The sequence below is a fragment of the Stegodyphus dumicola genome, chromosome 11, assembly GCF_044657685.1.
Source record: "Stegodyphus dumicola isolate Sdum_Otavi_A_Nest chromosome 11, ASM4465768v1".
NCBI lineage: Eukaryota > Metazoa > Arthropoda > Arachnida > Araneae > Eresidae > Stegodyphus > Stegodyphus dumicola.
The window spans coordinates 90,965,517-90,983,655 of NC_140778.1; the positions used below are offsets into that span (position 1 = coordinate 90,965,517).

An 18,139-nucleotide genomic window follows, 5' to 3' on the forward strand; every position below is an offset into this window, starting at 1 on the left:
TGATAAATGTAATAAGGGCTAGTAATAAATGAAATAAGTGCTAGTGATAAGTGTAATAAGTGATAGTGATAAGTATAATATGCGATGAGTTAATAAGTGCAATATGAGATTAGTGATAAGAGTGCTATTAAATAAAAAGAAACATTTTCTTTCATTTTAAATGTACTACATTTATTCTTTACTAGACTGTTCAGCACAAAACGTACACATTTATGAGCGTAGTGGCAGGTGAGAGGGGATGATTCCATTCATCTTTATATAGATATTTTTATTTCAAATGATTAATAGGCCTTTATTAACGCAAAACTTTTTTATATTCTTTTCTATATAAATAAAATTCACACTTTAGTTGGTCACATCTTCGAATACGCAACGTCACTAAAAATCTCTTTTTATCACCTGAAACATAACAATGTTGAAAGTAATCAAAATAAAGAAGCTTTGAAGCTACACTGACTACCAATAAGTGTTTGGACACCTATGCAAATGACAATATCTGCGGTCCTAAGGTACGTCACGGACTCCGCCGGTATATATCGTGTAGGAAACAGCATTGGCTTTAGTCGCATGCAAGATGCCTCGCAGTTTGGAGCTCTCTGATTTCTAGAAAGGTATAATTATCGGGTATCACAAATGTGGCCGATCCTTAAGGGACATATCTAGCGATCTGAAGTACCCAAAACCGACAGTGGCCTATGTGATTAAGAGGTGGAAGGTGAGAGGTGATTGTCGGAATGTACCCCGAGTCGGCAGACCAAAGAAACTGGGAGATAGAGACCGACGAGTGCTGTCCAGAGAAATTCGAAAGAACCGCACCCAACCGATGGCCCTCATCCGCGAGGAGTTTCAACAGGCATCCGGGAGTATTGTTCCAATGAATACCATCCGTAAGGAAGCACATCTGCTTGGTTTTCATGGTCGTGCTGCTGCCCACAAGCCTTTGACCACAAAGTCCAACCGCGCTGCTCGGTTAATGTGGTGCAAAGCACATCGAAATTGGACCGTAGATCAGTGGAAACGGGTTCTTTGGAGTGACGAATCAAGGTTCACCCTTTACCGTTCGGATGGCAGGATCTGGCGTCTACTTGGAGAACGTCTCCTGCCAGAATGCATTAATGCATTGTGCCAACAGTCAAGTTCGGAGGCGGCGGAATTATGGTCCTGGGGTGTTTCTCCTGGTTTGGGCTGGGACCCTTGGTCCCCATTGACGGTAAGCTCAACTCCGATGCCTACTGCACTATTTTGGATGACAATGTGTTTTCTACGTTGTGGCAGTTTTACGGGTTGGACCCCTGTTACTTTCAGGACGACAATGCGAGTTGTCATGTTTCGACGTTAACCAAGGCTTGGTATGGTGCCGATGGAGTTCATCGAATGGACTGGCCTGCCCAGAGTCCAGACCTGAACCCTATCGAGAACCTTTGGGACGAGTTGCATCGCCGAATTCAGGGGTGCACCACCCGTGCAAAATCGGTGAAGGAACTTCTATGTCTTCTCCAAGCCGAGTGGAAGAATATACCACTAGCTGTCATACAAAGACTTGTGGAAAGTATGCCCCGGAGGGTGCACGCTGTAATTACCTCTAGTGGAGGCTCTACCAACTATTGATTTTGAATTAAAGCTAGTTTTTCTTTTCTATCACAGGTGTCCAAATACTTATTGGTAGTCAGTGTATTAATGGCTTGCCGAAAAGAAAAAGTTTCTCCTTTTTTTATTAAAAAATATTATTTGTTTCTTTAGTTGATCATGATAAAACAACGAATGCTACCTGCCTAAGGAAAGGGTTACCTTCGGGAAGAATTTCAGAAGGAAGCTAGGTTATTTAGGTTATTGGTAAGGAAAATCAAGGTCAGTGTAGGCAAAAAAAATTAGGCCATTTTTGGTGCTTGAGTTCGGTGACGGCACTTGCCAACAGAAGCGTGAGAAGCGAAGGCACAAAGGGAGTAGGGATTAATCACTTTTGAGTGGAATATTAGTCAGTGACGTCACATAATCAACAATTTCTGGTCGGGAAGAGCAATCTTTGTACAGTAACCTTGAAGCATATTGACCTTAGGGAAATCCATAAAAGACACATTCACTTAGATTTAAACCTTAGTGAAGTTAGTGTTTAGCGGTCTGATGTGCTTTGGAATTGGCGGGCTTCAAATAATTTTAATGCTTAATGTTTTTCAACAAAGATTTAAAGAGCTGGTTTTTCGGCTCAGTGATTGTTGGTTTTACTCCAGTTAAGGGAAATATAAGAAATGTGCTGGATTTCAGGTATTGGTAAAATATTGCTGTGTTTGAAGTAAAATAGCCAATTCGGAAACTTGAAATGAAAATAATTGCAGATTGTTTTAGAATTCTGATAATAATTTATCCGTAAAGTTAAGGTCTTCTCTTTTTCCGTTTTTAAAAGAACGTTAGTCATTTAAAGGTTTATACACCATCTCTTCCGTGTTTCACGTTGTCTTCACTGATACTGATAAGAAGGAAGGTCACTGTGAAAAAAAAGAAAAAAAAAAAAAAAAAAAAAAAAAAAGACTCCCGCTCTATATACTCCCTTTCTCCGCTATATCTCTCTGTTTCTACTGAGCCGATTGACGAAATTCAAATTGCGTTTTTTATGTCTCGAAAGCGCGACTTAAGATATACATTAAATTTATATATAACATTGTTGTAATGTATGTATTTTCACACAAAATCGGACTCTTTCTGAAATGACATGGCACTTTTTCCCATATTTCGATTCTACGACTCAAATTATGCCTAAATATTAAATTATGCAAAATTTACGGAGAAATACAAAAATTTATCTTGACGCAATTTTTTGAGTATGCGCCAAGAATAATTTACTTGGCGAACTGCTTAATTTATAGAAACCTAATTTCCTTTCCCTTTTTAAATTGCAGACGAGAGGAAAAAAAGGACATCGTTCATACTTTCAAATAAATTTAAACAAGCGCCCAAACCACATTTAGCGTTATTATCGCTAAAAAGAAAAGGATGATAAATTTTAAAAAGCACTTTTTTGTAAATTCATGTTTAGCTTAGATAATTTTGAATAAAAAACTCTAATTTTTTGCAGGTGTATCTAGAAATACATTAACTTAAAGATGATGTAAAATCTTCTATAGGTTATAACATAAAATGCTTTTTGAAAAATTTATAAAAAATATTTAAAGATACAAATTTTGAAAATAAATCATGAAAAATAAAAGAAAAAAAATCTGAAAGGTTTCAGATTTTAAATTACGTCCAAAGGGGCTTTTTTCAACTTTTGTGTGTTACCTCTATTTATTAAATATCATGTTCTTTGCACTTAGACCATAAATTCAGTTCAACAGCAGTGTCGCAAAACAATTTTAAAATGAGCCTATGTTTAGAATTTCCGATACACAGTCCCGCGCGTTGGAGATAAAAAAGTTTTTTCTGTCCCCGTAGATTTTTGTCATTGCTCGCTTTTAAATCGTGGAGGTTTTTAATCAAAAATTTATTAAAATTTACAAAGTATGAAATTGATAATAATACAAATTCCAAATGTCAAATTTGGGCTTTCAGATGCAGTAGGATTGCGTCATTCAAAATTGGATGGCACTAGGTACCGTTGTTTCATCACAATGCGAGAAACATACATACATTTATGCAGATTTTTCATTATTTAATTCCTTCAAATATAATGCAGGACTCTAACATTTGGTGACAACAATTTGAAAGGTGATACGCCGTTCATAGTGATTCGACGCAAAATCTCAAAACGAAAACAATAGTTTTTCGCCTTTGGACTCAGAATGTGCGAACTATATTTGGATTAGGTTAAAATTACGAATTCTGAAAGAAGGAATCAAGTAAGTTTAATAAAATAAGATATATTAATAAATACATATCAAATTAAACTAACACTGCGGAGCTAAAAGTTTGAGAACTAATTTTTTAGCAACTACTCGAGCGATGTTTACAAAACTTGGCAGTTGGGAATAATTTGAGCCGGTGGCATGTCATTTCAGAAAAAGTCCGATTTTGTGTCAAAATATCAATAGTAGAGCAATGCTATATATAAATCTAATACATATCGTATGTAGCGCTTTCGAGACATGAAAAATACAGGTTGAATTTCGTCAATGGGCTCTGTAGAACGGGATAAAACTGCTCCCTTTTTTTTTTTGCGCAGTGTACAGAAGTGCTAAAACATATTTCTTATTGCAAGGAAAAGCTTTGAAGACATTTCCACTATTTACATTAACAGTTAAGGTATTTTAATCAGTTTGTCAAATTCCTCCCAATAGATTTAAACGATGAAATTTGAGGTAAGAATAGGGGGACCGGAAAGTAATGTCGTTTCTGCGCATGTCGACAACAACATGCTAAGGGCAGAAGTGGAAGCAAATCCATGTCAAGCACTCTTAACCAACCTTGGTCGACCATTCAAGGACATTTAAAGCAGAATGGAAAAATAAGGAAAGCAGGTGTTTGAGTCCCCCATAATCTATCCGAAAAGAACAAAGCCAACCTATCCATCACATGCAACGTATTGCTTCAACGGCACTATACAGAGCCGTTTTTTGATCGTTTGATTAGTGGAGACAAAAAAATAAGTTCTATATGATGATACAAAACTCGAAAGGCAGTTTTAATAGGGGTTACAAAGGGTTTACATCCCGAAAAGGCGCTTCTGGGTGTTTGATGGAGTATTCGTGGAATTGTTCATTTTGAATTGCTGAACCTGGACAAACTGTTAATGCTGACCTTTATTGTGAACAATTGGATGGAGTGAACCAATCTTTAATCGAAAAAAATCAGTTGTAAACAGAAAAGGCGTCATTCTGCAACACGACAATGCAAGACCGCACTGTGCAAGACGAACACTCGAAAAAATTAAGGAATTGGGGTGGAAGGTACTGCCATACTCACCCACCATACTCGGCCGATATCGCAGCATCGGATTTCCATTTATTCGGATCCCTACAACATTTTCTTAGTGGCAAAAAATTTGAAAATTTGGATGATGTCCAAAATGCCCTCTCGAGATATTTTACTCAAAACGAATTGATTTATATCGATCTGGGGATTGAAAATCTGCACACTTGAGGGCAAAAGGTTGTTGATAACAAGGGTGATTACATTATTGATTAAAAATAAAAATGTGTTTAAAATTTTATTCGTGTGAATTTAATATAAGAAAGCGACATCACTTTCCTGTCCTCCTATTATAAATGCTCTCGTTGTAAATTCTTCTTTTGGGTCTCGGGAGCCTAAACTGGTAGACACTAGTGAAACATTCAGTAGCGAATTTTCGTTAGGTCTTGGAAGAACAGATGACTGCAAACGAAGGTTATAACAACCTTTTATTTTAACTAAACGGAACAGAAAAATCCACTCACTGGCTGCTCACTAATTTAACCACCACTTTAAGTAACTTGAGATCTGAAGTATCGTCTGACCGACGTCTTTATATATTATATTTTCCGAAGTGATACATTTAAAAGGATTATGTTATTAAGGTATCCGGCTAAGTTCTAATCATCAAATTCGATGAAATTTTTTAAACACTTTTTATTACGTTAATTTAAAGCTTATACAATAAGCTTCCCAAAACTACTTTTATTTGTCTCTCCGATATTTAGGGGCAGAATTATGGCTGTTGTTCTCTTGAACCGTGAACCTTGTTCAATACTATGAAACCACTATAAAAATTATAACTGTAAAAAATCTGGTTTCAGTTTATCATCGAATGTTTTGATAAATGAGTATTTTTACATAAAAGTGCATTTCTCTCCAAATGTAATATTTTATTTTTGATGTACCTTTCCTCAGGCACTACTGCTCAGAGGTATGTATACATTTTTTATGGCTTAGTTTATACGTTTCCTAATGTTTACTAAAATGAGCTTTTTGAGATAACTAAACAAAAACAATTTTTTTTTGTGAAAAAAGTGCTAAATTTTACTATGCCTAATACAATATTCTATAAATTACTCTAAAACTCAAAATGTTTCAAAAGCCCATTTTGGTATAACCAGAAAGGTGTACTTTAATTACACAAAAAATTTCAAACGTGTATCTGCAGCAAAGTTTGAGAAAAGATACATCGAAAATGGTCAATTTAACATAGCCGGTATAGGGGGTTCCGAATCTCAAGAACCCCGAAATTGATGTCTAAAGGTACACACACTGCTCTAAATAACATTAAATTGAGAATGTTTTATTTGAATACTTTGATGCTGTTCTAAAGATAGTTTTGAACTTTCCAATTTGTTATGAAGTTTTCGGGAACGAGATTAGTTTCGCAATTTAATCTTCATACTTGACAACATTTTGACAACATTCTGTTTGTGTTTACGTTTTATTAAACCTATTTTTTGCAAAACTTGATTTTTTACAGCTTTTCTGTAACGAAACAAATTTTAACTTAAAATATTACTACAGTAATTTTATGAACCGTTTCACACATTTTCTAAGAAATATTGTGAATTAAGTGGATTAAATGCTTAGGTTTATGTACACATCTGAAACTTTTTCAGACAATTTCGGAAACGAAGCTCATCAAATGAAACACCGGAAACTGGCAAAATAATCATATAATCATGTGTCTTGCGATCTGAAAGCTCAAGATGTAATTCATGATTCAGTGTTAGATGCTAAAGTGAGATTATTTTAATTATATATGGTTTGTGTAAAGTCTATTGAATTACATGGATATATAAAATAATTTACCAGTTATTACTAAAAATTAGAAATTTTAGAGTTCATTTAATGTTTGCAAAAATTTCATATTCCCCAAAGGATTTAAAATAAAGAACTTAAATTTCACGAAAATAATCCGGAAATGTCGCCCACTATAACATATTCTAACGTAAGCTTCAAGAGAAAGAGTATGGTAGTTTTAATGAAGATCATTCCTGGCAGATGAAACCCGATTCCCAAGATTCATCCTTTACCATAACCTCTCGAAAGCATATTTTAATAGAGGTTAAGGACCTCTTAAAAACAGATACGCAAATAAATAAAAAATTTTTCAAACTGTTGAAACTGTGCTTTCTTTACAAAACCATACAGCCTAATAATTAAAGCTCTTGAGTACTTATAGTTCCGGAAGTCGCTAGGAAATCACATGTTATTTAATATTTGTTTTTCCTACTCTTTTCTGGTGAAAATATTCTAATCATTTTTTGAAAGCTTCATTTATTTATCTACAGATTTATAAGAGTTGATTTTTTTTGGTCATACAGTGGTTTTGATCATCATCAGGAACTGAAATTTTTCTCCCATTAATAAATCTACAGTAATTGTCAGTGCAGTTGGCCTTAAGAAATTTTTTCGTGTTACAGTTCTTTCAAAATTATTTTTTTTCGTATTCGTTTTGGTAATTCAGCAGCATTGCTTTTGCTCTTATACATAAAGACGAGCACTAGCAATTTTTAGGCTTTCGGCCACTACTAAGGCAGGAAGCCGTGATCATTTTATTACTGAGGCACATAATGGGAGGCCACCGTTACCTCTTATGAAGGATAAACAGTTTATAACCATGCCTTCTCCGGAAGATGAACCCATAGAGAAACTTCGCGTTGCCTTCAAGACTGAACTTATGCTGAATTTTGCTCAAAATGCCTAAATTGCTTATGTTGTACGACGATTCACAGCCGAGCGGGTAAATTCAAGACTTACGGATCACGAGTTCAGGCGTAGTCTGGCTCACCTTTCGACATTTTTGGCCTCGGCTAAAAATGGACGCTATCTGCTCATTTAATGCCAGTTTTTGAAACATTTTACTTGTTTTTCCTTTTCGGAACAAAAAATAGAGTAAGACTCTTGAGTCGTACAAACACTTAAATAAGCGAAAAGCCTAAGACCTAGGAAGATGAACCCGGGCCCTTTGGTATAGCAATAGGCTCTCTAATCACTATACAGTCTAGGTGGCGGTTTCTTACATTCATTTTTTTAGTGTGGGATTAGTGTCTGGCGTTATCTACATGTACATTAGAAACCGTCCAAGTAAACGCATCTTCCCTTGGAATTAGTGTCTGATTTTATCTACATCTAGGGTAGAAAGCGTCCAGGAAAAAGCATTTTTTTTTTCACTTGGGATTAGTATCTGGCGTTATCTACATCTACGGTAGAAACCGTCCAGGTTAACGCATCTTCACTTGGTACGGAAAGTCTGAAAGAAGCGGTCTAATGGAACGCTGGCGAAGGAGCTACGACGAGACGCTTTTGGGTCGCGGGTAGGTGATCAGGCCTGGACTTATCTAAAGTGACCGCACGTAGGTTGGAAGTGTTTAGAGTAATCAATTCATCTGAATATACTCATTCTGTTTAGCTTTACTTTAGTGAACCAGGGAATTAAACAAGATGTTTAGAACAGTGGGTATGATCTCTATTTAATGATAAAACATCACCCACATTAGTTAAAACTATGCTTTGATTTATTAGCTCCTTAAATTTGAAATCACTCTAAAAACAGAACTTTATAAATTAAAGTATACAGAATAATAGCCTTCAATAAAGTTTTGACGGTTGTAATGCTAATATTGTACCAGAGAAATAGAGAAGTCTTTGTCAAATAAAATAAGTTTCTAATTTTAAATATATGTGATTTTTTCTAAAACACTAGCGGTGGAATTTGACACTAGCGGTGATCTATATGACATCCGTATGCATCGGTATATACGGATATCATAACGATGCATACGGATGTCATATCGATCACCTATTTACCAAATAACCGAAAAAGAAATGTTGATTAAAATTTATTATACTTTATGATTTTCTCGGAAATTAGTAAACTGGTTTAACGACATACCAATCGCTAGGTAGCTTGGAACTAGTTTTGATTGATTTCTATGCTGATTGCATTACCTCACAGAAATTAGTCTCATTTGTTAAAAATATTGTGCATAAATATCACAAGTTTTGAATTTAATTTAAAAATACATTGCTGGCTATTAAATTTGTTGCAAGTGGTGGAATTTTGGAAATGGAGAATGGTGGGAAAGTAAATGCCAGAATTTTAGTTATTTTACATATACATACACAATGGGAGGAAAACATGATTAAATTTACAGGTGGTTTGGGATAGAAGGCGTGAAAAATTCATTACACTTTTGGCAACACCAACGGCTGTAAACCGGATGAGAAGAGTCGAACCAAATTTGGATCACAGGTACTTCATTCAGTGTGGTTTCAGTACTATGCCATGTGTTCATCAATCGTAGTATTATCGCCCCCATAGCACAAAACATCCTCAGGATGTCCTATTTAAGTCGCAATATCCCGGGACATACTTAGGATGTCCTAAGGATGTTGATTCTCAGATGTCCTGAGGAGATCGTAATTTAACATCCTGAGGATGTCTTATTTAAGTCGCTATGTCCCGGGATATGACAGGATGTCCTGAAGATGTTGATTCTCAGATGTCCTGAGGAGTTCACCAATTTCACATCCTGAGGACATTCATTCTGCATTGTCCGGAGGACTTTCCTTGTCAAACATTTTGAGGATATTTGTTCTCAAATTTACCAGTTTTAATTTTTTGACATTGCACATCTGAAACTTGCACATTATTTTATTTTTCATATGTATTTTACTAAGTTGTTTCTAAATGCTGTACATTAAAAATATTGATATGATTGATGATTTATTCTTGTTATTTTGTTATTAATTTTAACTGCTATTTTTTCTGACGTTTTTAAAAATTTATTTAGTCACGGAAAAGATTTTTTTCAATGGATTAGCATTTTCTAGAATATTTGCAAAATTCTAAATAATATATATTTTTTTTTATAAAAAATGTATAAATTACATGTATAATTACTTACAGATTACAAACCCTACTACAAATATAGGTAAAATTAGATATAGATATATTTAATTACGGAAACGAATTTTTTTTTAAATTTGGGTATAGAGACATTAGGTATTTTTTTGGAAGCAGGAAACATGAAAAATTAGCAACTGCCTTCGCCGGGAATCGAAGGACGGACCTCTGGAATATCGGCCCAGTGTGCAGAACCACTATGCCACGAATACACGCTAGGTGTGGTGGTGGTGTATTTAATTATGGCAAAGCACACTAGGGCTATCTGCCTAAGGGGAGGGATGTCTTCGTGGAGGATTTTCTAAGGGAAACTGGCTCGTATACACGTTACACGTGGGGAAAACCACGAAAACACCCATGCAGCCAGCCCGTTCGCGGGATTCGAACCTCGGATCGCACTACCAGGGTTCAGCGACTTTACCGCTCGGGCGCTGGTGGGCCGAAGACACACTAGGAAAGCGGGAGAAATACCTTATATTACTTCTCTTTTTAAAGACCGACTTTTTTTTAAGGGGATCCAATCACTAAATCCTGGGTGTGGATATACCTCATCCAACACCTTTTTAGTTCGGGCGCCACTGTAGAGACATTAGGATTTTTTTTGGGAAGCCGTAGAGATGAAAAATTAGCAACCGCCTTCGCCCTGAATCGAACCACGGACCTCGGAAAAATCCGCCCGGCGTGCAGAACTATTACACCACGAAGGCACGCTAGGAAAGCGGGAGAAATACCTCATAAGGAAAATTTTTTTCCTCTAATTACAGGACAGAAAATGTTTTTCAATCGCGCGATCTGTTATTGATATTGAATTACTGTCGTGCGATAATTTCGCAGTAAAGATACATCTCTGATGACTATCCAAGATTCTAGAAACTTTGGTCTTATATAGAGATGGTCGTCTTATAGAAATAATGCTTAATATCAATATTTATTTATAATCTCAGAACTATTGGTCACTTTCAGAAGTGGTCGTTTGAGAGGCGATATTCTATATATTTATTTGCTGATACTCTCAGATTCCAAAATTTGTTTATATTCTCAGAAATATTGGACGGAAGGTGGTCGTCCCATACATGCAAAATTTTACATTTCATTAAAAATGAATTCGGCATTATTTAACTATTTCCCTATTAATTAATTAATTACATAAAGAAAAAATTAGGAAATAGTACTGTTTATTACGGAATAATGTAGGAAGTTCTACAGAACTATATTCTTTCGCGTCATTGCACATTGTATCCGGCAAACTACTAGTTCCTCGTATTCTTCCGCAAATCCGTAAACATCTGTCTGATTTGAAACGAAATCCAAAATGGCTGCGCCTTGAGGTTAACTTGTATGGATATTTTTTGTTACATGAAAGGTAAGTTCAGTTGCAATACTTGTATGTTTACTTTTTTTGCTTTTCGAATTTATGTCATTTTGACAGTTAAATGTTTCACAGCTTTATGAATTGTTTCCATTCTGTCGTGAATTACGTGTATCTCAATGGCTGGCTGTCTTTTCAAATATCTAATTTGCCCTGCTATCCAAATGTTTATGACTGAATTTTTTTTAGTCTAGTTATTCAGTTTCAAAATAATATGTGTGATCAGATTGCTTATTATTTTATTGCAGCAATAAATTTATGGTTAAATAGTTTGAACAATTGTATAAAAATAAGAGTTTGCATTGTTTTGTCCAAAATATGTATGGTTGAAACATTATCTTAATCTAGTTTGTAATTCAAGTTTTTTTGGGTGTACTGTTCTGTTATTGGGACCAGAATCGGAAATGTATGAACCTGTGTTCGTAAGTATGTGCATAGATGTGTATATGTAGACATACAAACATACAAATATACAAGCATATATAAATACAATTCTGAACCCGGTCCTGATAACAGAACAGTACCTTTTTTTTTAATCTTTTTTGAATATTTTATAAAAGGATTAAGCATTTTTCAAACTGCATATCATTTTAAGATTCAACTTGCAGGAAGACAAAATATGGTCATTCAATCAAATGCTTATGATTGCTTTTAACATTTTCTCATAAATATTGTTTGCATTTTTATTGTATTTTAGATACTTTAGTTATGTAAAGTGAACATGAGAATATTAGGAAAGCTGAAGAATATGAATAGCTACCATAATAAATGTATTTTTTCATCGAGCCCATTGTTTTAGAAACCAATGCACCATTATTATATGCTGGCTTATTTTATAGTTATATGCAGTTTAATTTTACGTATGTTCATGTTACTGTAGTATTGTCATTATGATAAAAAGTTGCCTAACATTCAGAATTATTACTACCGAATTTTACTGATAGGTTTTTTTCGAGTTAACATAATCTGTCTGATAAATAAAATAAACTGGTGTTTAAATTATATGCATTTCTCTTAGGGTTTCATTGAAAGTGAGATGGAAATATAAATGCTATCCAGAAAAGTGAATTCTTTTTGCCTGAAATAACAAACTGTACTAAATGATTAATGTTTATATCATTTTAGAAATGTCAATACTAAAGTTTCTCCCCCTTCTCTTCTTTGATTTTGAAATAATTTATAATAAAATAATCTATGCATAAGTGTAATTAATGTAAAGTGTCATTCAATAATATAATTTATTTTACTGATATTTTTATATTTCTTATCTGGGTTTTCTTTTGGTGTTAGAAGGAGGAAAAGACTGTAATGTTTTAATTAAGGAAATAATTAAAACATTACAGTCTTTTAAATAACACAGTTACAGTAATGTTTATTGAAGCAATCAGTACTGTGTGATTGCCAGTGATTGAATAATGTTAAAATGCATTGTTCATAAGGAAATTTGCTTATCTTTGTGTTATAGATTTTATTTTGACACAAGCTAAAATTTGAATTATTGGAAGCACTTTGAAAACCCGAATTATTTCCTGAATCATTAATCAGGCCAATATATAACATACAAATTTTCATACAAAATTATTTCTTTGAGCATATTATAAAGAGCTCATTTAATTTTATTATTTGTACAAATTTTAGACAAAAGTAGCATGTAACAGTTAAAGATTTATTGAAGCCTACTTGTTACTTGTGGTAACAAAGAAGTGTGAAAGATATTGCCACATTAGCGAACATGACGATCATTGATGCTTAGTTTAGTAATTTAATAATATATTGAAAAATGCTGGGAACTTTCAGAAGTAGACATTTCGGAAATGATGGGCTTGATAAGAAATTTACATGGTTTTATTATTTATTCTTTAGTTAAGAATGGATTTTAGATGTTCATGTGTGAAAGAATTCTGTTTAATTATATGTGAAAGAATTGTTAAAGTTTGGCGTTTAAAAAAATGAATTAATAATATGCAATTATCTTTTTATTATACATATATTACTATATATTTCTAATGCGCTATGTAAACGTCAGTGCTAAACAATTGAGATACTATTGTCAGGGCAATCTTTTCTTATATGTGAAAAATTCTGATACTTTCTTATCATCTGCTTATGCTAAAACAGCAAGAGTATGCACACGATAATAGCAAACTATGAATATGCATGCCACACACATGTATTTACATGCTTTATATTTAATCTTTATTTATGAATAGTATTCCATTGGATGAAAAATATGTGAATATTGACCCAATGTATATATTTTTGTGTGTGTGCATCCTAAAATTTCTTGTTTCTTATAAAGTGCTTATTTGAATTACTACTTGTGAACAGAGCAGTAGATATGAACCATAAACTAAGCATTTTGCCAATTTTCACAGCTTTGCAGATGGTCAGAAAGCACCAAAATTTGTAATAATGTTAAGTTTAAATGATGTTCTATACTTTTGTGTTAATTTTTCTATTCTATTAATTCTATTACTGTGTTATCAAACTTTCTGCAGGAATTTCAACTGGTTAAGATGTTATTACCATGTGGAGAAGAATTTGGTTTTCAAGCTAGAAAAAATTGCAGCTGAAGGATTTTGTAGAATGTCAGTCAAACTGGTTTTAGTTAATTATAATTTAATTTTGGGTGAAGAATTCTCAAATTTATTTATCATAAGTGTCTAAAGGTCTAAATTAAATTCTGCTTGTTTTTGAAATTTTTCATGTCATTCATTCTTTGATTATTATTATTTTTTTTAATTTACTAACTTATATCCAGGCACATAATGTTGCATTTAATGCCATACCTTAAATATTGTAAAATGTTAAAATAATACATTTCACTTAAAAATGTGGTTGTGACAGTAAATTTTCTGTTACATTTAATCATATCTATAAATATTGTTATACACCATTTTTCAATAATCTGTATATTATTTTGTGCATTTCTTTTACATCCAAGATCTGGCATATGACTTGCTTTTCAAACTGATAACATGGTGTAATAATGTAATCTAATGGTTAAAGTTTACTATGGAACGGGCCAAATTTAATAAATTATTCTTTGATAGAAATTTATTCATGTGTTCAGTGTGTCTCATCTCTGTAAACTGCTAAAGTAAATTTTATGTACTTGCATTTAGGAATTTTGACTGTATCAGAGTAATTTTGTTTCAGTTATTATAACATGCAAGGGAAAAAATTCATTCATAGCTCCGTATTTAAAATTAGTTAATTAAAGTCCTTAATAAAGAGGGACGTTTTGTTGTTTTTAATGTTGATAGAGTTTAATTAAAAAATATGCCACAAAAAGGGTTACTTTTTAACCTAATTTAAAATTTTCATTACTTTAACATGTCTAATAATTGTTATTTTAACTCCGATATTGTAATAATATCAAAATTCCTTACTTTTTGATAGGTAATCCAAATGTAAAACAAGAAAAGAAAAAATTAAAATCTAGAAGTATATTTATTTCATACCTCTAACAAATAAAAACAACACAAGCACTTTATACTGTCTATCTGCATAGTGTGGCATGTCCCGTAAGACTGAGATTTGTATGGTCAAATCCATGTTTCAGTTAAAGGAAAATGCATGCACAGTCTTCTGATTTTCCCTTCGATTAAGGATTCTGTATATACTAGCATAAGAAATATATTAGTTAATGCAGTGTTATACATCAATATTTATAGACAATTATTGTGGCTATGTTTATTATAATTTTGTTCACTGTAATGGCTGGAGTGCCTAAACCATCATGCTGTGTAAACAAAACTCAAATCTTCATCTCTGCATACTGCTCCACTAGTGTTTAAACCACTGAAATGGTGATTATGGTAGAATATCTTTGGTAAAAATTTACTCTACTGTAACCCTTGGTGAATCGTTTCTTTTTTTTTTTTATATCAAGATCGTCACTTGAGAGGATCGGCACCAATTTCAAGGTGGCCGCTACACAAAACCAAAATAAGAAGTCAAAGACATACACAAACTCTGTGTCCATGTACACATCGATCTATTAAATCAGAGAACTGCACAAACTGGGCATTGTGCACTGCCTTAACTTTGTCCATGTACACATTGATCTATTTTCACTTTAAGAAAATCAGAAAGTTAAAAATATCATAATTACCAGAAAAAATTCGCCACTGTCTTAACACACAGACAACCAAAAATACACAAACAGAGAGGAATAAGTTACCAAATATACATATTCCTAACATAAAAACATTAAAAAACAAATCTTCTAACAAAAATTAACACACAGAGACAAAAAAATAAATGAAACATCATTTTTTTAACATACCTTTTTTTTCACATGCATATGTTTAGGCTTCCCACCACCATCCTCCAAGTAAGCAATTCAATTAAATTTTTCGTCTCTTAGTCACCTCAGACATACTCAAACGATGGTACCCACACCAAAATAATAAATAGCATGTTCAAAATACAAGACCATACCACTTCCGTGCAACCAAACACAGCAATTGAAAAGAATGGTAAGAACCAAAAACCTGGGACCGTACAAAAGGTTTAATATTAAAAAAAGTAGCCCAAAACTAAATTTATCACAGCACGTTGGCAATATTTGCAGAAATAACTCCTTTTTATTGACAAAAAAAAAAAAGTTTTTTTTTCCCCAAAGGCTACTTTTGCCAACATTATCAACATTAGGGTTACCGAAAAACTTATTTGACGCAATGGTCTTCCACATTTCACAAACAACCAATACCACTTTGCGATTTTTTTTCAGACAGAGGTAAGGTGTACCATACAGTAAAGATTAGCCACATCTTCATTTACTACTATTACAAGTACTTCTTTGGTAAATTTCTGCGGTTAAATTCAAAAGTTTAAAATTGCATTAACATGATCAGATTCAGAGTCATAGCTAGGGTTTTCAGTGCTCAGGGACAACTGAAGATTTCGTGCCCCCTACTGCTTGCCAAGGATGGAAAACATTTAATTCTAAAATGTTCTAACATCAGTTTGGCACCCCTTGGATTCTGCACCTGGGGACAGATGCCCCCCTCTAGCTACGCCCCTGATCAGATTTTATTTTCTGCACGTAGCTAACAATTACTTATGTGTTGTCAGATAAATGTCACCAGATGCAGTTAATTATTTTTTACTTGCCAATCTCATGAGACAAGTTTTTTTTTGCTCCTGCAAGACCTTACTTTGTGTTGCAAAATAAATTCATTCTCACTCTTTTTGGACTTGCTTACACATTAAATTTAAAATAGTTTTATGAATAGGTAAGATGTGATTATCATAATTTTGTTTCTCTCTTTATCTTAGCAACTTTATATGTTGATTCAGTATCCAGGTTACCTAGCAGTGGCTGATTGATAAAACTGCTCATATGTTCAGCTGGTGGTTTGAGTTTATTTTCTGACATAAAAAATTTTAAAAGGCATCCCCCATGTTTATTTTACTATAATCGAAAAATCAAATAATTGCTACTCTGTTTATAGGTACTAAATGTTAAAATATTTTAAATGCTTCCTTTAATTTGCATTCTAATAGTCATTTGTTTAAATTTAATTATGAATTATATTCACATATAGTAATTGTGAGTGTTTTTTTATTTTAGGTGCTGTGAAAGGCAATGACAGAGATCCAATTTATCAAGAGTTCTTATATACATAAGAATACATGGATATAAGATTGTTTTTCATGAATTCAAATAAAATGTGATAAATTGGATTAATAAAAACTATTTTGAATTTTGAAAAGTGTTTTTCCTCTGTTAATCATAATATAGTGCCATAAATTTCTGAATGTGTTTATTTTTCATCCAAATAAATAAGAAAGGAAGGACACAAAAATGGTGAGAAAACACGTTTATTATGATTTGCAGAACTCATGAGTTCAGAATAATAGACCATTATTAATGATTTAAGCAGAATATTTAGTGAAGCTAAGACATCGGCGTTTCACCATTTTTAAAACTATTGGAGATTCAAAACCTCAATGCAGATTTGTTTCTATTTAAATCCCTAGACTATTCATACTAATAATCTAGTACCATTTTTAACTCAAGGCTTTAGAAGGAATAAGAATCTTAAATTTAGTACATATTTTAGAGGATATTTGACGATTTTTATAGCATTTTCCTAAATATGTTACCTAAAATTTTCGTGTTTTAAATGTTCTATTTGATCACGCTTATTTTTCCCTATCTTTCTAAGCCGTAATTTCTAAGTCTTTTTTAGTACCGGAAGAGTCATTTTATCCCATTGCTCTTGGACAGCTTTCCAAAGTCCAAGGAGGTTTGTAGGTCGGTGTTTCGACAATCCACTTTTTAGAAGTCGAAAAGCGCAAAATTCCATGGGTGATGCCTCAGGAGATTGAGAAAAGACACAAGTGAAGAGTATAGCCTTGATACCCGTTTCTTCTTCCATTTTTTCCAGGAAATTAACAGTGAAATTTGACATGTGGTTGTTTGCTTTGTCTTGATACATTTCTACTTGTACTAATTGATGGCACTGTGGGTAAAGAGAAGGCGTTTCATATTTGAAAAATGAGTATAAAATATGTTCTTGATGATATGTGGAGTTGATCGGAAAACACTTTTCTCCATTATATTTATTTTTAATTTGCGGTAAAATGAAAAATCCAGCAGCGCAATAAATTCCTTTGAAAAGCGTTCTTTAGATCCTTTGATCCCTGTTTTCGGATTTTCTTCGTTTCTTTGATGGTAATAAATCGATCTCTTTTAAGTGCAATCCTTTAAATAAACCCAAGTATCATCTATTGTGACAATATTTTTCTATTTTTGTGCAGATAAATGTTTCTTATACAGAATTTTGCAGCGCATTCTGCGTTCGTCTATATGTCGTGGAGGAAAACGATGCACGTTATGGTTTTTCACCTTTTTAAGATTTAAATCAGCGTTAATCCCTTTGTTTACAGTTGAAACTGAACATTTTAATGATTTTGCAACTGTCTTTTGATTTGTCAGATTTCCTTTCAACATTAAAGAT

At 33.2% G+C, this 18,139-nt stretch overlaps 1 long non-coding RNA gene across 1 annotated transcript in view; it reads left to right on the plus strand.

Moving 5' to 3' along the window:
• The window catches only part of LOC146994200 (uncharacterized), a 395,818-nt gene extending 378,930 nt beyond the window's left edge, over window positions 1-16,888 (plus strand). Inside the window, exons 2-3 of the long non-coding RNA XR_015044067.1 lie at window positions 13,664-13,753; window positions 16,747-16,888. This is a non-coding gene — a long non-coding RNA (uncharacterized LOC146994200). The remainder of the gene's footprint in view (window positions 1-13,663; window positions 13,754-16,746) is intronic.
• The last annotated feature ends 1,251 nt before the right edge of the window (window positions 16,889-18,139 follow it).